Source organism: Pan paniscus, chromosome 9 (assembly GCF_029289425.2).
Source record: "Pan paniscus chromosome 9, NHGRI_mPanPan1-v2.0_pri, whole genome shotgun sequence".
Classification (NCBI taxonomy): Eukaryota; Metazoa; Chordata; class Mammalia; order Primates; family Hominidae; genus Pan; species Pan paniscus.
This window is the reverse complement of record NC_073258.2, coordinates 80,058,243-80,082,629: the sequence shown is the minus strand read 5'-3', so window position 1 is coordinate 80,082,629 and position 24,387 is coordinate 80,058,243. Positions and strand designations below refer to the sequence as shown.

Here is a 24,387-nt window from a genome sequence, read left to right as displayed (position 1 = left end):
CCTGTATGAAGGGAATAGGTGCACAAAGATGTATTGGATCTCTGGGTGTCCTGTGGTTATGACAAGGTCTGTGCCTGGCATACAGTACATATGTTTTGAATAGATGAATGAAGGGTTTCTGTCTTTGAATAGCTTCTTGAATTAGTATCAGAATAAGACAGCAGAGGCTGTGTCACAGGACCATGACCTGGTCACTGTTCAGCCCTCTGTGGTAACCTTAGTCTCATGGGATCCCTGAACTGGAACAGCCTCAAAGATGAGAAACTTCAACGTCTTTCTTTTACAGGACAGAAACTGAGGCTCAGAGAGAGCCTCAGTTATGGCTTGTCTTATTGCATATCCAAAAAATGGGACTTAGAATGACCAACTAATGTCGTATAGTCCTGGGCTCTGTGTCCTGCACTGCTACTAACTGGGGAGCTCCTGTACTGTCCCATCTCCTCTGACTACAATTTCCTCCCTTGAAATAAGTGATCTCCAAGCCCCCTTCAGGTCCTCCTTCTCAACCCATCTCATTCATTCCGCAAACATTCACTGAGCATCCTTGCGTGTCATGCTTGGTCCTGCAGGAGATCAGAGAGAGGGTCCCCACTCCTGCCCAACCCCTCAACTTGATCACATTGTCAGCCTTTGTCATATATTTTTAAAATGCTTATGTTGTCTGCTGTCTCACCAGACTCAAAGTTACTTGGGGGCATATTTGATCCTTGTGCTTCCTTAAATTATTTTTGGAGCAAGGCAGAGAGTAAATGCATAGATTAATTAGTGTATTGATTATTTTTTCTTTGTCCCAGAGCACCTTAGACTGGTAGGCATTCACAGGAGACATTTATTGGAGACAGTCAAATAAACAGAGCATTGCACAAAGGGGACAATTGCACCAGGAGGGGAGAAAGAAAAGGAGGGTGCTGGAAGCTCAGGATGGACCTCTGATCTAGACAGAGGGTGAGGAAGGCTTTCAGGAGGAGGTAACCTTCGACTGAGTCTTCAAGGACAAGGAGTTACTCAGGGAAAGATGAGGGTGACTGAGACTAAGGAAACAGCATGTACAAAGTGCTGGAGGCCTGAGAAAGCCTTGCCCATTTCAGGATCTGCAAGTAATTTCTGGTGATGCCAGAATCTCACCCTTCACCTCTTCCCTCCAAGACTCCCTGGTGGGGTATGCATTACACACAACATGAACAGGGACCAGAGAGGAATCAATCTATCCATGCTGACAAGCACCTCGCACATCACTCTTCCATGCAGGACTTATTGATTGGTGCTGGGCTGCCAACTTGGGCAGGAGCTACAATGGTCTGTGGAGGACAGACTCTACAGTCACTTCCCCAGGCTGCCAAGTGGCCGGAGCCACAGTGCAAGCCCAGACCTGTCCCTCTGGAGTTTCCTGGATACCTTTAACACCACCCAGTCTTCCCTCTAGGCAGGAGAACACAGTGTGCCTTCACTTCTGCTGGGAGAGGCCAGTCCTAACCATTGACATTTTCTATGTAACTGAAGCTCACCTCTCTTAGGGAATAACTTAAACACTTTATTTAAAGTTTAAATATTTTTGAAGTTAAATTAGTTCTATAGTAGACAACATGTAGGAAGGATGGGATGGCTGGCAGGTGGGAAGGGTGGGGGGATAAAAGGAAGAAATGAGGGTCAAGGAACCCAGTCAGGAGGCTTCAGAATTCCAGACATGACCCAGATACACATCTTCATGTTTATATCCCAGATCTCAGGGAGAAAGCCTAGGCCAGGATACTCTTAGAGTGGGAATGAGGAAGAAGAGAAAGGAGGCAGGGAGGAAGAGAAGGAAGGGACGGAGGGAGGGAGGGAGGAAAGGAGGAAAGGAGGGGAGGGGGAGAGGGAGGGAAAGAAGGAAGGTAAAAAGGAAGGGAGGGAGGGAAGGAAGGATGGAAGGGAGGGAGGGAGGGAAAGGCGGACCATTAAACTACTTGGAAACAAACATCAACTATTATTTAAACATCAAATATTATTAAAGAACAAAAACAGCAGGTTTCCGGAGCACTCTGGAGTCTATCTTGATAGGTTGCCGTTGCTCTGGGGTTAATATGAGGAAATGGCATTCTTAAAAACCCATATTAACCTGTCTGTTGTTCTATGGACTGTGACAGCTGCATTTTACATCATAATGGCTAACCATTTATTTCAAGCCAAAAAAAAAAAAGAGAGAGAGAGAGACATTTTTTAGCCCATGAAGCAAAAGCTCAAGGCTGGAAGCTTTGCCCTAGAAACAGGTTGTGAAGCAGAAGTTCAGAGTAGGTCAAATGTGGGTTCCACAGGAGCCCCTACTGTATGCCCCACCTCCATTTGCCCAGATACTCCAGATCTGTCCCTTTTCTGGGTCCCGCTAGGGTTTGCCTCTCTAGGCCTTCCTTGGGGCTGCTGTGGTCTCAGGGGAGACAAGCTACTCACTTGGATAATGGTGAGGTCCTGGTAGCAAACAGTACAGGAAAGGGCCCTGAGTGCAGGGGAAAGGAAGGGAGAGCTTGTGGAGAGCAGAGAAGGGAGGGTCGAGCTGACCCAGCTTCAGATTTGAACTGCATGGAAATGCACTCATTCAACAAGTATTTTTTGAGTACCTACTATGTGCCCTGCCCTGGTCCAGAGCAGTGAACAAAATAGGTAAGGGTCTACTGCATGCTTGGCCCCCTGAGGACACCCCGGTGGACAACATACAGGTGGGCCTGCTTCAGAGGGCTTATATTCTAGCTGGGGAGATAGGCATTAATCAGATCATCACTCTGGTAAGTGTGATCACTAGGGCTCTGAGAATGTAGAGTAGAGGAAACTCCCTCCTCTGAGGGGCCAAGGAGCTCTCCTGCAAGTGACTAAGGCTAAGCTGAGAGCTGAAGGGGAGGAGGGGACTCCCAGCCTTGGGGACGGCACTTACTCCTTGAGCATAATTACCTGAAAGATGCCTGGTTTGGATGGAGCTGGGGGAACAAGGGGCCCTGATGGGAACATAACATCAGCAGGGGGTCAGAGGACAAAGTAGACATGTAATGTTTATTTAAGAGTGGTATGGTTTGGTTGTTTTGTTCCCTCCAAATCTCATGTTGAAATGTGACCTCCAGTGTTGGAGGTGGGCCTAGTGGGAGGTGTTTGGGACATGGGGACAGATCTGTCATGAATGGTTTGGTGCTCTCCTCATGGTAATGAGTGAGTTCTCATTCTATGAGTTTATGTGAGATCTGGTTGTTTAGAAGAACATGGCACCTCCTCTCTCTCTCTCACTCCCTCTCTTGCCATGTGATGTGCTGGCTCCCTTTCTCCTTCCCCGATGATTGGAAGCTTCCTGAGGCCCTCACCAGAAGCAGATGCCAACACTATGCTTCCTGTACAGCCTGCAGAACCGTGAGCCAATTAAACCTCTTTTTTTTAAATTACCCAACATCAGGTATTCCTTTATAGCAACACAAAAGCCAACTAGCACAAGCAGCAAGAGGAAGCTCTTGAGGGGCTTGAACAAGGGGTGACATAAGCCTTCAGGTTTTTGCACTGTTTTTAAAACTTTTCACACCCAATGTTTTTGAGTCTGAAAGCAAACTGGTAAGGCAGTGAGTTTGGGGTTCTTGTCCTAACCTGACTGATCAGAAAACTGAAGTCCTTCCAAAATGGATGACTTACCTTACCTAAGATCACTAAGAATTGAACGAGTGAGAGGATGAGGGTCTAAGTCTTCCTGCTCAGGGGCTGGTTGAAGAATCAGAGAGAAGAAAGGGGGCTTCGTAGACCCACACACAGCATGAGCAATGGTATAACATGGTGTCAGGGGAACCTTGCATGGTTTGGAGAAGAGCCCCAGTGTGAAAGTACCCAGCACTGTGCCTTGTACATGGCAGATGCTCAGAAAACTACCCTTCCCCTTCTTTCAGCTGCAAGAACCACTGCTTCGGTTTCCCACACTGCCTGGCCACCATCATGCCACCTTCTAGGTTAAGGGGTGTTTGGGCAGATACTTGGTTTTGGTAGGGGTGTGAGAGAAGGGAGACAGGTTGTCTTATGCTCCTTACCCAAGTCGGGATCCATCTTTCCTAGCTCTGATTGTTCTGCTGGGTGACTTGCCTCTGCCCAGACACCGTGCAGGGAAACATGAGAAGACAATTTCCCAGGATTTCTGCTGCTCTGCCCCTGGCCCTTGCTGCAATGTTCTACAGTGCTTTGGTCAGAAAAAGTCCTCATCAGAATGATCGACTTTGGACATGTATTCACTCAAGAAGAATCATCTAATATTCATTTACAAAATCCTTTTCATACATTTTTCTCATTGAATCCCCATAACAAACTTGTGAGGTAGTTACTCATTACTGACATTTTATAAAAGGGTTTTGAATTGGTTGTTATTCATGGCACACATAACAAACCAAAACCTGAGCACAGGTCCTCTCTGACCCCAGTCTAGTCATCTTCTAGCTTCGTGACAAGTGTCTATCTTGGTATCATCCTTTAGTACTGCCTATTCAGAGACATCACAACAAATTTTCCCCGCAGTAAGGCAAGTGATGGAAAGCCATTCTAAAAATGTGCCCAGAATCTTTAGAAGAACAAACATCCATGTAATTAGTCTTTGGTATGTTTTGTTCAGTGTATACCTTTCTTCTGCGTCAGTTTAAGGTTGGCAGCTCTTCTGTCCTCTTGATGAATGCCGTTGGGTTTTCCTGTGCATTGAAAAGTTGAGTTTGGACATCTTCCTGCTCACTAAAAGGATGAACATTGACCATTTTTGGAGGCTATGTACAGGAAGTCATGCTTCAGGGATCCCAGAGCTCAGAATTGCAGTTCCTTCTCTTTGCATATCCACTGGACATCAGTAGAGGGCTGCCAGCCAGCACAAACACTGTGGCATTGGAAGGGGTTGGAGGAATGCAGCTGGCTCCCAGCCCCTTGTTTTCCCGTTCCACTGGAAGGTTGTGTTCATTCGAGCTTTTAAACCAAAAATAAATTATTGTAATCCATTTGCTAATTATACCATGCTAAAGTTCTAGACGCTGTAAATTACAGCCATGATATATCTAGATGAAGTTTCTGGGAGTTTATTTTTAGCCATTCAGAAAGCACTCAGTTTCCTAGAGGCTTCATTTGCAAGTCTAGGAGGGAACAGGGAAAATGCATCTGCACAACCTTTCTTGGCCTATGACCTGGAGACGATGAACCTCTCTGGTTCTCCTCTGTAAAAGAAAGTGGTTGTAGTAGTTCACTTTGAAGGTCTTGTCTATCTTCAAAGCTCTAACTCTCATTTTCTGACTAAGCAAAGTAGAATGTAGCCAAACATGGGTTTTCAGTTCCTGGTTGATCATGGAGAATATCAAAAGCCACCACACCAACATATTAATATTTGTGAACCATGGAACACAGATCTTCAGAAACCTCAGGCTCAATGGACACATTGCATTTCTTTTCTAGTCCTAAATTTTGAGGAGTGGAGAGAGGAAGGAAGGATTTTATGTTTATTTAGCACGTACTCTTTGCATAATACACTGCTTGGTGCTTGCATTTGAGTGATATTTGGATGGCCTTCTCCATTCAAGGACAATGTCATCTAATTTTAATCAATCAGTCACTCATTGACATCTGTGTGCCAGCCACTGGGGTTGGTTCTGAAAATATCTAGGGTAAATTAGATGCATCTCTTACCTCCAAGGAGACAAGAGGTGGAGATAAAGCATGCAATGAAAATGTTGAAGTGCTTTTTGAAATGCACTATTATCTACAAATGATTAAATACCAAGTGCCAGCAGAGAGAACACAGAGAGATACATTGTGAGGGGTAGGGGGGGTGTCTAGGTTCATTTTTGCCTGTTGGGGGAGGAGAATCAGGGAAGACTTCAGGGATAATGAGGTATTTGAGCCAGGGATGATATGTAAATATGATTTTAAAATGTGGGGATTGGGTAAGGGAAATTGGACAGATCTAGTTTAGTAACCTCGGAAAGCGCCCCGGCCAGGTCCCATGGATGACTATCCTTGACCAGTCATTAACACATGACACACAGAGCACATCTCTTCCCCAAACACTACAACTTCTAGCAAGTTTTCTTCAATTTTGACCATAGTATGATTATTTTTTCAAACAGTCAACATAAAAAATTCTTTGGAACAATTCCTTTGTCTGGATGCTTCTTGTGTTTAGACTTCTAGATAAGCAATCTTCTACTATACTTGTGTAATTCTTGGGTGGAGAGATGGACGCATGGTCAGATGGATGAATGGATGGTTTCATATCATTGTAGAACTGCCACAGCAAAGAGATGGAAGCAATGAGACTGGTTTGGCTTGCTAATAGCTTTGTGGAAAGAGCTGAGCTTTAAACAATTAACAGAATTTTCTCAGCACACAGTATGGATAAAGGCCTTCCCTTCAGAGGGAAGCAAAATGAGAGCATGAAATCCATGACATCGTGGAAGAATGGTGAGTCACAGAAGCCATGGTATAGGAAGGCAGGATGAGTTAATGTAGTGGCTGAGAGCACAGGCTATGATTGGATGGACTGTGGTTTGAATCCCTGTTCTGCCACATAGTAGCTGAGTGATCCTGGGCAAATTAGGTAACTTTTCCAAGCTTCTATTTTCTCATCTGTAAAATAGGAATATTAATAATGTCTACCTTGTGTGGTTATTGTGAAGATTAAGTAGAATAAAATAATGTTTAGCACAGTGATTGGCATGCCCTTAATAAAGTGTTTGTAGTTTATGGTTATTATTTTATAAAAAACACTTCTAATTAAATTATGAAAATGCCCATTCAAACCACAGAATTTGTGAAGGAGTCAGAGAAAGTCCTTGAGGGGAAAGGAGAAGAACCAGGAGAAACTGGTGTTGCTGATATGGAGGCAGGAATTTCTAGAGGGAAGGGGTCCCTGCTAGCAAATGACCCAGAGAGGCCACTGCAGATTGAGAAGAAGTGTCTGGAATATGCAGTGACAACATCCCTATGATCTTAAAGAAAGAGGCTGAAAGCCACAAGGCAATGATTTGTGAAGAGCGTGGGAGTGGAGGAAGTGGTGGTCTACATGACTCTTTCAGGAAATCTCTCTGAAAAGGAGAAAAGGAACTTGGGGGCAGGACAGGGGACAAGGTCATGGGAAGGGCTGTTTGCTAGATGAAGAAATTTGAACTCAACACAGTGTTTCTTGACCTATCTAAACTCATGCCTGCTTTGATAGACATAAATATCACTCTCCCCTGCAAGACTGATGTTCTGGCACCCAAGACCTAACACCAGCCTTATTTGAGAGCCACATCTGCCAGGAGGATTTTGTCAGGATTTACTTTCTGTGTTGTATTTTTAAAACAGTAGGAATTTAATGATCTGCTAGAACCAAGCAGGTAAGAAATGATGGAGGCATTGTAGGTCATAACAAGGATGGATTTGAAAGATGGTAAGAAGACTGAACCGAGCAGGAGTGAGGAATGAGGGGCAGAGGCGAGTCAGAGGGATCCTGGGGTTCTGGCATTGAGGACTGAATAAATCACTGCATCAACTGGTGTGTGTCCTTTTTCTTTGTGGGTTCCCACCTCTACCTGCCTAGGTGACATTATACAGGTTTAAGACCAAATAACAGACATGGTCATTGTTTAGAAACTTTTAAGTACTTTATCAGTGTAGGGCATTGTTAGTGATACTGTTATAAAGAAAAAAGAGCATACCTTGATCTTTCCTTGTGCACTGTGTCTTTGTCAGTGAGTATAATTTTAAATGGTGTGAGGGAACTAATGTGTATTGCTCACATACCTTATTACAGGTGAGGAAATTGAGATGCAGAAACATTTAAAGAAAGCCAGCCCAAGATCAACCCGACAGCCAGAGAATGCACACTCTTTCTAAGCACATATAAAACACTCACGAAAGTGGACTGTATCCTAGGCCGTAAAATACATCCCAGTAAATTTCAAGGAGTCAGTATCCTACAGACCATATTCACCTACCACAGTGCAATTAAGTTAGAAATCAGTAACAGAAAGATGAGATTTTTTTTAAAAACCTATATTGAGATATATTTATAAAAATACTTCCAACTAACTCTCAGATCAAAAAGAAATGATAACAAATTATAAAATGATTATAAATGAATGACCAAAGAAATATTAAATATCAAAAGTTGTGGAATATAGCCAAGACAGCACTTAGAGAGAAATTTATTGCCTTAAATGCTTATATTAAAAAAGAAGAGCTGAAAATTAATGAATGGGCTAAGTATCCAATTTAGGAACAACAGCAAATATAAGTAAATAAACCAGCCCAGAGTTGTGCAGTCAGAAGTGGTGGGGCCAGGATTTGGGCATAGCTATGGCTGGCTCAAATCCCTCACTCTCTTTACTCCACTGGTACCTTTCTCTATGCTGCTTTCCATTATATGCCCAGTACCTGGAGATTCTCTCTCCCTAAGAGTTGAAGAGATGAGGCTACAAAGTAACTCCCTGCATGAAAGCTTGCTGATAAATCCCACTCATTTTCTCAGCCATCCTTTTACTTGTCCATCAACTACTTAATGAGCATTTGCCATGTGCCAGGCACTGTGCTAGTAGCTACTTTAGTTGCATCTTTCCTCTGAGTGTTCAAACACTAGCCTTCAGCCTGGGACCAAAGCTCATACTGCTGCTACTAATGCCCAGGCCCACGTCTCACCCCCACCTCCCAAGCTGCCAGAATCTTCTCTGCTGCTTGTCAGAACAGCATCCTCATCAAAAATGACTGATTTGTCTCTTGTCTCTTTCAACAGGTAGACTGAAATTACCATGTGTCCAAATTAAAATTGCATACTTCAAGGATTATTTGAAGGACTATTCTTAGACCCTTTTAAGAAGATTTAAAGAAAAGTGAGTTGATTTTTTTTACACTTCAGAGAGTATTCATGATTTAAGTTAATGTTGTGGGTTCTTTTTTTCTCTACCTCTTAAATATGCGCTAATAGGTAGACTTTATCTTCATTTATTTTACAATAAAGATTTTTTTCCCTAAGAACAATGAACAAAGAGTGCAGGATTACTGCTTGCCTTCCCTGCAAGATTTTTATATGTTTCAAAGGCTTGTGGAATCTTAGAGATAAAAGGGTTTTAGAGGTATGGACCATTCCCTCCTGGATGCTGGGAAACCCACAACAGCATCTCTATAGATCTCTGGCCTGTTCTTGGAAACTTGCAGGGACTGGTATGGAGGTTGGTATCTCCCCACACTTAGGATTTTTGTAGAGCTCTCCCATAATCTGGACTTGAAATCCACTCCACATCTTGCCAAGTCTCTTTCTTCTCTACTAGACATCCTAAAATAGGTGAATGTAAACAGCATGTCCCTCCTCAAGATCTTTTCTTGTTCTTTGTTCCTCCAATCATTTCTCATAAGTTGGTTTCAAGAGCAGCTCCCATCCTGGTCACTTGGAATACAGACAGAGCACCTCCAGTGATCTTTGCCCAGTATATGGATGAGAATCAAAGCAGGGTAAATCCAAAGAGCAGGCCTGGGTTCAGCCCCAGTTCTACTCTTGTTGTGTTTTCAGGAAAGTCACTTCATCATTCTGAGCTTGGTGAAAACAAGGAAGGTAGGAGGAGATAGTCACTACCATGCCTCTGACCTCCACTTGGATCATTTTGCTGACTCAGAGTAAAGAAGTTGCTGCTTCTTACCATCTCAGGCACTGGAATGGGCCAGGTCTTGGGAATCCGTGGAATCTGGGTCCAATCCAAGCCCTATCACTTGCTGGCTATGTGGCCATAGACTGCCATTTCTCATCTCTGATCATCTGTTTCCTCATTTGTTAAATGAGGATGCCAATAAATGTTGCAAAGGGTTGCGTGAGGATGTACTGAGATAATGTACATAATGCACCTAGTACCTGGTACATAGAAAGTGTTCAAAACATGGCAGTTGCTAGTATGATTATAAGTAATGGCAGAACTACTTACCTTTAGCCAGAGGAGAAGATAGGAGGTGCTAGAGACTCTCATAAGGAGAGAAAAGAACGGGCATACTCATTAGGGATACAGTAGTGTTCACATCTCATAAACTCTCATGCAAACATAAGCCCAACCCCAGAAAATTCATGAGGTTAAAACTCTACTTCTCAGAGTCAGACAAGGATGATGGGTTGCTATGGAAATATGCAGTTAAAAGGGAAATTTTAGAGTGGGTCCGAGAAGCTGCACAAGTCCTGCCAATCTCTCACTGATGCCATAGTCCCGGTCCTAGATGGTAAGGATTAGAGCCCCCCAGAATGAAGGTCCTTAAACACACAGACTGGGAGGCCTGCAAATCATCAAATATTTATATATGTTCAGAAGGCTGGTGGTGAGTGTTGGATGAGAGATTGAGTGTTTTGTAAACTGTAAAGTTTCCTACACATATATGTGCCTTTGTGTGATTCATGTATTATGGACTGTGTCAATACTTTGCAAATCAGAAGAAAGGGGGGAACTCAGATGAGCTGACTGTGTAATGAACCTGTAGAGTCCAGCCCCACTGATTTCTGAGTGAAATAGCATATACATATGCATGCATGTACATATCTATACACACGTCTATGCATGTGTGTGCATGCACACGTGTGTGTTTGTGCATATGTGTGTGAATCTTTGACCCTTTGGAAGTAGTCACCACTCTTTATCCAGTGACTGGCTGCCTCTAAGGAGTATAACAGAGGAATGAAAACACAGGCTATGGTGTCAGTCAGCCTAGCTCTATAACTTACAAGTTATGTGGCCTTGGTCACATTATTTGATAAGAGTGGTACAGTTTTCGCCTTCCTGGAGCTGAAAGCCTGTGGATAGGGCTGCTCTCAGGAGCTGGGAGGATGCAGCATAGGATGTATCTGTCACACCAAGAAAGTGCTTAGGATATGGGAGAGTCTTTCTCCCTTGGTTAGTGGCTTTTTTCTGTTTGTTTTTTTCAGAGTTTGGGGAATGTTGTGTTAACTCGTTAGATAAAAGGAATCTCTGAAGGTATCTTTGGTTCCATAAGACCATGCCCCTGAAGACCTAGGTACCTCGGTGGCTAGAGAGACTGTGTAGGAAAACGTACCCTCTAGGACCTGTTGAAAGGGCTAATTTCAGAGGTGTTTCCACACCTTGGCCGTCCTTCTGAGTCTCTTCCCTCAGTCTGGGCCTTGGGGCTGGCAATTATTAAATTCAGAAGAATTGGAAACTGTTATCACTCAAGGTATAGGACAAAGTATTTTCTTTAAATTTGGAAATTAAATATAGCTAACATCCTTGTTCTCCAGACAGTGGCTCACAGTAGATACAGAGGTGTTGATCCAGGCCAATGTTGGTGTGGATGCCACAGGCTAGAAATGCCCCTTTCTGGGCTATTCAGACCCAGGAAAGACTGCATAATTGTGTATCACAGGGTGCTTCAAATTGTGGGTTGTAGTCCAGTAACAGGTCATGAAATTAATTTGGTGGCTCAAGATCAGCATTTATTAAAGTAAAAACAGAGTAACCTAGTAACCCACAGAGTGGGTAAAGATATTGTATATTTGCACTCCATATACTCAACAAAGGTCTCATATCCAAATATATATGGTAGAAAAAAAGAAGAAACTCCTATAAATCAGTAAGAAAAGACAGACAGCCTAATAGAAAAATGGGCAAAAGACTCAGATACTTCATAAAAGAAGATGTCCAAATAGCCAAAAAAGCACATAACATTTTTAGTCTTCAGGGAATGATAAATTAAAACCATAATGAAATACTACTATGTACTCATCAGAATGGCTGAAATAAAAAATATAGATGCTATCTAGTGTTGGCAAAGATGTGAAACAACTGAAACTTACACACTGTTAGCTGAAATGTAATTGGTTTGATGACACTGGAAAACTGTTTGGCAATATCAGCTAAAGCTGAACATATACATACCAGCACTTTCACTCCTTGGAATATACCCCTGAGATATGTACACAGATATCCACCAAAACACATGGCCATCAGCCCTGGAATGGATCAAGGGTAGCATATTCACATAGCGGAATATTGCACATAGCAATATTGATGAACTTCAGAAACATGAAGGTGAAAGAAAGAAGCAGGCACAAAGAAACTTTATGACTGCACTTTAAAAAAGTACAAAGCCAGGTAAAACTACTCTGTGTTTTCAGAAGTCTGGATGGTGGTTGCCCCCGAGGGAGGAGTTGGTAAATGGGAAGGAGTGCAAAGGGGCTCTCTAGTCATTCTGCCTTTTGATTCAGAGGTAGGAGGGCAGGTTAAATGGGTGTTGTCAATTTTTAGAAATGCATCAAGCTATTCATTTATGATATGTACCCTCTACTGTACTTAAGTCATACTTCAATAAAAGTTTATAAAATGAGCATAACTGAGGAGAAAATATAGCAGGTCATAAGGACAAACATCATTAAGCGAAACTTCAGTTACATGTCCCTCTAAATATGTGTGTATAGACCAAGTTGAGGTATGAAATGTATTTCTTTTTTAAATTTTTTTTAATTTTTAGTTTTTATGGGTTCATAGTAGGTATATGTATTTATGGGGCATGTGAGATATTTTGATACAGGCATACAATGCATGCTGATCATATCAGGTTAAATGGGGTATCCGTCACCTCAAGCATTTATCATTTATTTGTGTTATAAATATTGAAATTATACAGTTTATTTTTAAATGTACAGTAAATTATTGTTGACTGTAATCAACCTGTTATGCTATCAAATACTAAATTTTATTTATTCTTTCTAACTATATTTTTTGTACCCATTAGCCATCCCCACTTCCCCATGCTCACTACCCTTCCCAACCTCTGGTAATCATCCTTACATTCTTTATCTCCATGAGTTCAATTGTTTTAATTTTTAGTTCCCACAGATGAGTGAGAACATGCAAAGTTTGTCTTTCTGTGCCTGGCTTATTTTGCCTAACATAATATCCTCCAGTTCCATCCATGTTGTTGCAAATGACAGGATCTCTTTATTTTTTATGGCTGAATATTACTCCATTGAGAATATGTTCCATATTTTCTTTATCCATTCATCTGTTGATGGACACTTAGACTGCTTCCAAATTTTGCCTATTGTAAGTAGTGCCACGATACACATGGAAGTGCAGATATCTCTTCAATATACTGATTTCCTTTCTTTGGGGTATGTACCTAGTAATAGAATTGCCAGATCATATGGTAGTTTTATTTTTAGTTTTTTGAGGAACCTCCAAACTGTTCTCCATAGCGGTTGTACTAATTTTCACTCCCTTTTCTCCACCTCCTCGCCAGCATTCATTATTGCCTGCTTTTTGGATAAAAGCCATTTTAAATGGGATGAAATGATGTCTCATGTAGTTTTGAGTTGCTTTTCTCTGATAATCAATGATGTTGAGCACTTTTTCATCTACCTGTTTGCCATCCGTATGTCTTCTTTTGACATTCTTCTATTCAGATCTTTTGTTTACTTTTTAATCAAATTATTATATTTTTTTCCTGCCGAGTTGCCTTAGGTCCTTATATATTCTGATTATTAATGCGTCGTCAGATGAATGGTTGGTAAACATTTTCTCCCATTCTGTGGGTTGTCTCTTTACTTTGTTGATATTGTTTTTCTTTGCTGTGCAGAGGCTTTTCAACTTGATGTGATCCAATTTATCCATTTTTCCTTTGGTTGTCTGTGCTTGTGAGTTTTACTTGGAAAATCTTTGCCTAGTCCAGTGTCCTGGAGAGTTTCTCTAATGTTTTCTTTTAGTAGTTTCATAGTTTCAGGTCTTACATTTAAGTCATTAATCCACTTTGATTGATGTTTTTACATGGTGAGAGGTAGGGATCTAGTTTCATTCTTCTGCGTATGGATACCTTGTTTTCCCAGCACCATTTATTTATTTATTTTTATTTTTTATTTTATTTATTTATTTTTATTATACTTTAAGTTCTAGGATACATGTGCACAACATGCAGGTTTGTTACATATGTATACATGTGCCATGTTGCTGTGCTGCACCCATTAGCTCGTCATTTACATTAGGTTATTTATCCTAATGCTATCCCTCCCCACTCCCTCCACCCCACAACAGGCTCCAGTGTGTGATGTTCCCTACCCTGTGTCCAAGTGTTCTCATTGTTAAATTCCGACCTATGAGTGAGAACATGCAGTGTTTGGTTTTCTGTCCTTGCAATAGTTTGCTCAGAATGATGGTTTCCAGCTTCATCCATGTCTCTACAAAGGACATGAACTCATCATTTTGTATGGCTGCATAGTATTCCATGGTGTATATGTGCCACATTTTCTTAATCCAGTCTATCATTGATGGGCATTTGGGTTGGTTCCAAGTCTTTGCTATTGTGAATAGTGTCACAATAAACATACGTGTGCATGTGTCTTTATAGTAGCATGATTTATAATCCTTTGGGTATATAGCCAGTAATGGGATTGCTGGGTCAAATGGTATTTCTAGTTCTAGATCCTTGAGGAATCGCCGCACTGTCTTCCACAATGGTTGAACTAGTTTGCACTCCCACCAACAGCGTAAAAGTGTTCCTATTTCTCCACATCCTCTCCAGCACATGTTGTTTCCTGACTTTTTAATGATCACCATTCTAACTGGTGTGAGATGGTATCTCATTGTGGTTTTGATTTGCATTTCTCTGATGGCCAGTGATGATGAGCATTTTTTCATGTCCCAGCACCATTTATTGAAGAGAGTGTCCTTTCCCCAGTGTGTGTTCTTGGTACCTTTGTTGTAAATGAGTTCACTGTAGGTATGCAGATTTGTTTCTGAGTTCTCTATTCTGTTCCATTGGTCTATGTGTCTGTTTTTATACCAGTACCATGCTGTTTTGGTTACTATAGCTCTGTAGTATAATTTGAAGTCAGGTAATGTGATTCCTCTAGATGTGTTCTTTTTGCTTTGGATAGCTTTGCCTATTCCAGGTCTTTTGTGGCTCCATCTAAAATTTAGGATTGTTTTTTCTATTGCTGTGAAGAATGTCTTTGGTATTTTAATAGGAATTGCATTCAATCTGTGGATTCCTTTTGGTAGCATGAGTATTTTAACAATATTGATTCTTCCAGTCCATAAACAAGAAATATCTTTCTATTTTTTGGTGTCCTCTTCAATTTCTTGTCAATGTTTTACAGTTTTCATTGTAGAGATCTTTTATTTCTTTGGTAAATTTTATTCCTAGGTATTTAACTTTATTTATAGCTGTTATAAATGGGATTACATTCTTAATTTTTTTTCTGATTGTTTGCTGTTGGCATATAGAAATCCTACTGATATTTTTACATTGATTTTGTACCCTGCAACTTTACTGAATTTATCAGTTCTAAAAATTTTTTGATGGAGTCTTTAGCTTTTTCCAAATGTAAGGTCACATCATCTGCAAACAAGGATAATTTGACTTCTTCCTTTCCAATTTGGATGCCCTTTATTTCTTTCTCTTGTCTGATTGCTCTAGCTCCAGTACTATGTTAAATAACAGTGGCAAGAGTGGGCATCATTGTTACGTTCCACATCTTAGAGGAAAGGCTTTTAGTTTTTCCCCACTCAATATGATTCCAGCTGTGAATCTGTTACATATGGCTTTTATTGTGTTGAGGTATGTTCTTTCTATACCAAGTTTTTTAGAATTTTTATCATAAAAGAATTTTGTCAAATGCCTTTTCAGCATCAATTGAAATGATTGTATGATTTTCATTCTTCATTCTATTAATATGATATATCACATTGATTGATTTTTGTATGTTGAACCATCCTTGCATCTGGGAATAAATTCCACTTGGTTATGATGAGTGATCTTTTTAATGAGTTGTTGAATTCAGTTTTCTAGTGTTTTGTTCCATTGATGTTCATCAATCATATTGGCCTGGTTTTGTTTGTTTGGTTTTGTTTATTTGTTTGATGCATCTTTGTCTGGCTTGGGTATCAGGGTAATATTGGCCTTGTAGAATGAGTTTGAAAGTATTCCTCCTCCTCTATTTTTCAGGATAGTTTGAGTAGGATTGGTATTAGTTCTTTTTAAAATATTTGGTGAAATTCAGCAGTGAAGCCATCAGGTCCCAGGCTTTTCTTTGCTGAGAGACTTTTTATTATGGCTTCAGTCTCATTACTTGTCATTAGTCTGTTCAGGTTTTGGATTTCTTCATGGTTTAATATTTGTAGGATGTGTATGTCTAGGAATTTATCCATTTCTTCTAGGTTTTCCAATTTATTGGCATATAGTTGCTCATAGTAGTCTCTAATGTTCCTTTGAATTTATGCAGTGTCAGTTGTAATGTCTCCTTTTTCATCTCTGATTTTATTTGGGTCTTCTCTGTTTCTTAGTCTTCAAATGTATTTCTTAATGTTGAGTCACAGTCAGAAAATAAGAGCTGCTGATTTAATCTAATCCTTCCATTTTCAGGTGAGGAATCTGAGGCCCAGAGAAGAAGGGAATTAGGAGCAGAGGTAGGAGGAAGACAGAGCTAGGAAGAAGTCTCTAGGTCTCCTGCTGCTGATGATTCTGTGTTAAGCCTGTTTTCACTGCCTTGAATGGTATATTCACATTAATAGGCTCCGTCTAGCACCTTAATCTCAGGGAGGCAGCCTGGTACTTTTGGTCCAAGGGGAAAGATTGTTTTTCCACCCACAGACAGTAGAGTCAGAGGCCCAGCTACCTCTGCAGGGGCCTGGCTCCAGGTCCACAGATCCCCTCCCTCTTCCTTCCTGCCTCTTCTGTCTAAATCAGCTTCCCTCAGAGCAGCGGAAACGCCACTGCACTAAATCCTGTTTTCATTTGTGGAAGACGACTGTCATGCCAAAGCTGTTTGATGGTTTTAGAAGTTAGAAAACTGTGAAGAAAATACATTTGGAGAATAAGATCTGACAACGAAGGCTTCTATTCTGGCTTGGTGCTTTTATTTTATTACAAAAATGTGAGTCCATTAAGCAGACTTCTTCTGTGGTGGTCAGACAGTGCTACCAGGCTTCCAGAGTACAAGAACAAGATGTAGCCCTGTTTCTGCCAGGCAGAGCAGCCCAGAAAAGGGAAATGTGGGGATTTTAAAGGCTCAGTCTGAGCCTCACACAAGACTTGGAAGCGTCTTAAACAGGAGGGTAAATAAGATCAGTGGATTGCTGACTATTTTGACTATGACCCACAGCACAAAAGACATGGGATATCAACTTAGGACACATCCCCACCCACTCAGGTAAATAGGTGAGGCTTAGGACTGACCAGTCCAGACCATCAAAGTAAGGGCATTTAGCCCAACCTTGGGGGTAGGGAGCCTGGAGGGAAGGGGATGGTATGTCTTCAAAGAAGGTTTCAAATCTCAAGAGGCTTGAGCAAAGGATTAAAGAAAGGGAAACCACACAGCAGAGGTTGCTGAGGACTGGCTAGCAGGTGGGAACCTGGTCTAAAGGAAGCCATGTTGCACTCCGGAACTGCCTATGATTCTGGGGAGTTGAAGTTGAGGAGGCATATAGGGAGAGATGGGAGACGATCCAGAAGACATTGGCAGGGGCAGATGTGAAGGGCTCTGTGCCCTGACAAGGAGTGTCCAGAGTGAATAAGAGACCATGCCTGAGAGTCATCTAGGCAAGAAATGCCTGTCACCTAGGAGACAGAATAAAAGATGTAAGCGGACATAAGGAATGTTGGTTCCATCTTCGAATTTTGTTTTATAGCACTCACTTATGCCATCTGTATTACTCAGCGTTCTCTAGAGGGACAGAACTAATGGAAAATACATATATATTACATAATCTATGTATTATATATAAATATAAAATATATTTTTATATATTTATAAAAATATATTTTATATATTTATATAAATATAATATATTATATGTTTATATTTATATAAATATAATATATTATATGTTTATATTTATAAATATAAACATATTATATATTATATTTCTATATATTTTATATATTATATAAATATATATTTTATATATTTATATATTATGTATAAATATAATATATTTTAATATATTATGTATAAATATAATATCTTTTAATATATCATATATAATATCTTTTAATATATTATATATAATATCTTTTAATATATTATATATAATATCTTTTAATATATTATATATAATATCTTTTAATATATTATATATAATATCTTTTAATATATTATATATAATATCTTTTAATATATTATATATAATATATTTTAATATATTATATATAAATATATATTATTTGTATATAATATATTAAAATATATTATATATAAATAATATATATTTATATATAATATAATATATATTTTATTTATATATAACTATATTATATAATATATATTATGTTTATATTATATATTATATATTTTTATATAATATATATGTTATATATATATATATAAAGGGGAGTTTATTAAGTATTAACTCACACCATCACAAGGTCCCACAATAGGCCATCTGCAGGCTGAAGAGCAAAGCGAGCCAGTCCAAGTTCCAAAACTGAAGAATTTGGAGTCCGATATTTGAGGGCAGGAAGCATCCAGCATGAGAGAAAGATGTAGGCTGGGAGACTAGGCCAGTCTCTCCTTTTACATTTTTCCGCCTGCTTATATTCTAGCCATGCTGGCAACTGATTAGATTGTGCCCACCCAGATTAAGTGTGGGTCTGCCTTTCCCAGCCCACTGACTCAAATATTAACCTCCTTTGGCAACACCCTCACACACACACCCAGGATCAGTACTTTGTATCCTTCAATCCAATCAAGTTGACACTCAGTATTAACAATCACAAGTCCACCCCTTGTCAACCTGAACCCATGCCCATCTCTTGAGATCATACATAATCTTCAAATAAAGACAATAATAAGGTCATAATTATGCCTAACATAAAACAACAATCCTTCGTACAACTGGAGACGCACCAATCCCCAACCCAAATGCTATTACATAAAGTTAACAACACTTAAATGTTGACGTGAAGTTAATAAATCTTATGTCACATGATAAAGGAGAAAGGAAATAAAATGAAAGTATTTTCTTAGTACAAGTGTATATATGCGCAGACATGTTTTTAACAAAAGAAAGAGGAAATACTCACAACAATTACAGTCCTCATTTCGGCAGCTGGTCACGCGGTTGTAACTGGTATTAATGACAACCTTCTTCTGCTACACATTCTGTATTCCCTTTGCCTTCAGCAAGCACCTTGTGGGTTTTTTTGCCTGGTGGCATGATCCAAACCTTCATTCCTGAGGGGTCTGGTTCATTTGTAGTCCTGCCTGGATTGGTCTGTTGTAGTTTTCCATTGACCTTAATCACAGGGCAGAGTAATACTAAGAGATGCCCTAATGGATCTCCTGTATTCCATGCATACTCTTCCTTACCTCCGTTGTGGAGTAGCAGACTGATTTCATCTTGATAATCCAGGTCAGTCACCCCAGCCAACACTGTAACTCCCTTCTTAGCCTGTTGACTTAAAGGTGGAAGGAGCTCAAAACGTCCAGGTGGCAATCTTAACTTCCAGTTTAATGGAATCGTTGTGTCTTTTGATAGCAGTGCTCCTCCCTCTGGAACTAAAACCTCTAGGCCAGCAGAACACAATGTCACAGGAACAGGAAGTAAAATTTTTGCTAGTGGATCACCAGGGGTAATGGTGAGTGGTGCCACTTCCACCCCCTGATTCCTGGAAACATGAATCCTGGCTATGGGAGAAACAGTGCCATAGATTGGATGCTGATTCAGAGCATACACGGCCTTCTGCAGAACTTTGCCCCAGCCCTGCAAAGTATTGTCACCTAGTTGGCTTTGTAATTGTGACTTCAAAAGGCCATTCCACCATTCTATCAATCCAGCTGCTTTAGGATGATAGGGAGCATGGTAAGACCAGTGAATTCCATGAGCATGAGCCCACTGTCACACTTCTTTAGCCATAAAGTGAGTGCCTTGGTCAGAGGCAATGCTGAGTGGAATACCATGACAGTGGATAAGGCATTCTGTGAGTCCATGGATGGTAGTCTGGCAGAAGCATTGCATGAAGGATAGGCAAACCCATATCCGGAGCAAGTATCTGTTCCAGTGAGAACAAACCTCTGCCTTTTCCATGATGGAAGAGGTCCAGTATAATCAACCCGCCACTAGGTAGCTGGCTAATAATCCTGAGGAATGGTGCCATATCGAGAGCTCAGTGTTGTTCTCTGCTGCTGGGAAATTGGGCACTCAGCAGTGGCTGTAGCCACTCTTGGAGAGTGTAAGTACAGGTTGCTGAGCTCATGCATAACCTCCATCCCTGCCACCATGGCCACATTGTTCATGGGCCCACTGGGCGATGACAGGGGTTGCTGGAGAAAGAGGCTGAGTGGTGTTCATAGAATGGATCATCCTATCCACTTGATTATTAAAATCCTCCTCTGCTGAGGTCACCCATTGGTGAGCACTTACATGGGATGCAGATATCTTCACAGCTTTTGATCACTCAAAGAGGTCCATCACATACCTCTTCCCCAAATTTGTTTTTATTATTATTATATTTCAATAAGTTATTGGGGTACAGCTAGTATTTGGTTACATGAATAAGTTCTTTAGTGGTGATTTGTGAGATTTTGGTGCACTCATCACCCAAGCAGTATATACTGCACCATATTTGTAGCCTTTTATCCCTTGCCCCCAACCCACTCTTCCCCATAAGTTCCCAAAATCCATTGTATCATTGTTATGCCTTTGAATCCTCATAGCTTAGCTCCCACATATCAGTGAGAACATACAATGTTTGGTTTTCCATTCCTGAGTTTCTTCACTTAGAATAATAGTCTCCAATCTCATCCAGATTTCTGCAAATGCTGTTAATTCATTTTTTAATGCTGAGTTGTATTCCATCATATATATGATATATATGATGGAATATATATATCATACATATATGATGATATATATCACATATATGTATATATGTGATATATATCATATATGTATATATGTATGATGTATATATCATATATGTATGATCATATATGTATGATGTATCATATATATCATACATATATGATGATATATGTATGATATATATGATATATATATCATATATATGTGTATATATATATGATATGTATATCACAGTTACTTTATCCACTGGTTGATTGATGGGCATTTGGGCTGGTTCTACAATTTTGCAATTGTGAATTGTGCTGCTATAAACATACATGTGCAAGTATCTTTTTTGTATAATGACTTATTTTCCTCTGGGTAGATACCCACTAGTGGGATTCATTGGTCAAATGGTAGTTCTACTTTTAGTTCTTTAAGGAATCTCCACACTGTTTTCCATAGTGGCTGTACTAGTTTACATTCCCACCAGCAGTGTAGAAGTGTTCCCTGATCACCACATCCACACCAATATCTACTGGGTGTTTTTTTTATTTTTTGATTATGGCCATTCTTGCAGGAGTAAGGTGGTATCACATTGTGGTTTTGATTTGCATTTCCCCGATCACTAGCGATATTGAGCATTTTTTCATATGTTTGTTGGCCCTTTATATATCTTCTTTTGAGAATTGCCTGTTCGTGTCCTTAGCCCACTTTTTGATAGGATTGTTTGTTTTTTGCTTACTGATTTGTTTAAGTTCATTGTAGATTCTGGATATTAGTCCTTTGTCAGGTGTACAGATGGTGAAGATTTTCTCCCACTCTGTGAGTTGTCTGTTTACTCTGCTGACTGTTCCTTTTGCTGTGCAAAAGCTGTTTCGTTTAATTAGGTCCCAGCTATTTATCTTTGTTTTTACTGTATTTGCTTTTGGGTTCTTGGTCATGAAATCCTTGCCTAAGCCAATTTCTAGAAGGGTTTTTCCAATGTTATCTTCTAGAATTTTCATAGTTTTAGGTCTTAGATTTAAGTCCTTAATCCATCTTGAGTTGATTTTTGTATAAGTGAGAGATGAGGACCCAGTTTCATTCTCCTACATGTCGCTAGCCAATTATCCCAGCACCATGTGTTGAATAGGGTGTCCTTTCTCCACTTTATATTTGTTTGCTTTGTCGAAGATCAGTTAGCTGTAAGTATTTGGGTTTATTTCTGGGTTCTCTATTCTGTTCCATTGGTCTATGTGCCTATTTTTATACCAGTTCCACACTGTTTTGGTGACTATGGCCTTATAATATAGTTTGAAATCAGGCAGTGTGATGCCTCCAGATTTGTTCTTTTTGCTTAGTCTTGCTTTGGCTATGCGGGCTCTTTTTCTGTTCCATATGAATTTTAGAATTGTTTTTTCTAGTTCTGTGAAGAATGATGGTAGTATTTTGATGGGAATTGGGTTGAATTTTTAGATTGCTTTTGGCAGTATGATCATTTTCACAATATTGATTTTCCCCATTCATGAGCATGGGATGTGTTTCCATTTATTTGTGTCATCTATGATTTCTTTCAGCAGTGTTGTGTAGTTTTCCTTGTAGAGATCTTTTGACTCCTTGGTTAGGCAGATTCCTAAGTATGTTATTTTTTTGCAGCTATTGTAAAAGGAGTTGAGTTCCTGATTTTATTCTCCACTTGGTCGCTGTTGGTGTATAGAAGAGCTACTGATTTGTATATATTAATCTTCTATCTGGAAACTTTGCTGAATTCTTTTATCAGTTCTAGGAGCTTTCTGGAGGAGTCTTTAGGGCTTTCAAGGTAAACAATCATATCTTCAGCAAACAGTGACAGTTTGGCTTTCTCTTTACTGATTTGGAAGCCCTTTATCTCTCTCTCTTGACTGATTGCTCTGGCTAGGAATTCCAGTGTTGTGTTGAAGAAGAGTGATGAGAGTGGGCTTCCTTGTCTTATTCCAGTTCTCAGAAGGAATGCTTTCAACTTTTCCCTATTCAATATTATGTTGTCTGTGGGTTTGTCATAGATGGCTTTTATTACATTGAGGTGTCTCCCTTGTATGCTGATTTTGCTGAGTGTTTTAATCATAAAGGGATGCTGAATTTTGTCAAATGCTTTTTCTGCATCTATTGAAATGATCATGTGATTTTTAATTCTGTTTACGTGGTGTAGCACATTTATTGACTTGCTTATGTTAAACCATCCCTGAATCCCTGGTGTGAAACCCACTTGATCAAGGTGAATTATTTTTTTTTCATATGTTGTTGGATTTGGTTAGCTAGTATTTTATTAAGGATTTTAGCATCTATGTTCATTAAGATTATTGGTCCATAGTTTTCTTTTTTGGTTATGTCCTTTCCTGATTTTGGGTTAGGGTGGTGCTGGCTTCATAGAATGAATTAGGGAGGGTTCCTTCTTTCTCGATCTTGTGGAATAGTGTCAAAAGGATTGGTACCTATTCTTCTTTGACTGTCTGGTAGAATTCTGCTGTGAATCCATCTGGTGCTGGACTTTTTTGTTGTTGGTAATTTTTTAATTATCATTGCAATTTCGCTACTTGTTATTGGTCTGTTCAGGATAGCCAGTTCTTTCTGATTTAAGCTGGGAGGGTTGCATTTTTCCAGGAATTTATTTATCTCTTCTAGGTTTTCTAGTTTAAGTGCATAAAGCTGTTCACAATAGCCTTGGATGATCTTTTGTATTTCAGTAGTGTCAGTTGTAATATCTCCTGTTTTGTTTCTTAGTGAGGTTATTTGGATTTTTTCTCTTCTTTTCTTGGTTAATCTTGTTAGAGGTCTATCAATTTTCTTTATCTTTTCAAAAATAAGCTTTTTGTTTCATTTATCTTCTGTATTTTTTGTTTGTTTGTTTCAATTTCATTTAGTTCTGTTCTGATCTTGGTTATTTCCTTACTTATGCTGGATTTGGGTTTGATTTGTTCTTGTTTCTCTAGTTCCTTGAGGTATGACCTTAGAATGTCAGTTTGTGCTCTTTCAGTGTTTTTTGATGTAGGTGTTTAGGGCTATGAACTTTCCTCTTAGCACCACCTTTGTCATATCCCAGAGGTGTTGATAGGTTGTGTCATTATTGTCGTTAAGTTCGAAGAATTTTTAAATTTCCATCTTGATTTCATTTTTGACTCAGTGCTCATTCAGGAGCAGGTTATTTAATTTCCATGTTTTTTTCATGGTTTTAAAGTTTCCTTTTGGAGTTGATTTCCAATTTTATTCCACTGCAGTCTGAGACAGAGCTCGATATAATTTAAATTTTCTTAAATTTATTGAGGCTCATTTTATGGCCTATCATGTGGCTTATCTTGGAGAAAGTTCCATGTGTTGTTGAATAGAATGTGTATTATGTGGTTGTTGGATGAAATGTTCTGTATATAACTGTTAAGTCCATTTGTTCCAAGGTATAGTTTAAATCCATTGCTTCTTTGCTGACTTTCTGTCTTGATGACCTGTCTAGTGCTGTCAGTGGAGTATTGAAGTCCCCCACTATTATTGTGTTGCTGTCTATCTCATTTCTCTTTTTTTTTTTTTTTTTTTTTTTGAGTTGGAGTCTTGCTCTTTCTCCCAGGCCAGACTGCAGTGGCGCTATCTCAGCTCACTGCAAGCTCCGCCTCCCAGG

The 24,387-nt window shown here is 39.6% G+C and overlaps 1 protein-coding gene across 4 annotated transcripts in view; it reads left to right on the top strand.

Annotated features, from left to right (window-relative positions):
* The window catches only part of TENM4 (teneurin transmembrane protein 4), a 3,002,963-nt gene that overhangs the window by 2,506,223 nt on the left and 472,353 nt on the right, over window positions 1–24,387 (top strand). Inside the window, exon 4 of one of the 4 annotated variants that reach the window (XM_063608695.1) lies at window positions 8,732–8,828. The exons of the other annotated variants lie outside the window; for them this stretch is intronic. The gene's annotated coding sequence lies outside the window, so the exon portion shown is untranslated. The remainder of the gene's footprint in view (window positions 1–8,731; window positions 8,829–24,387) is intronic. 4 annotated transcript variants of the gene reach the window in all.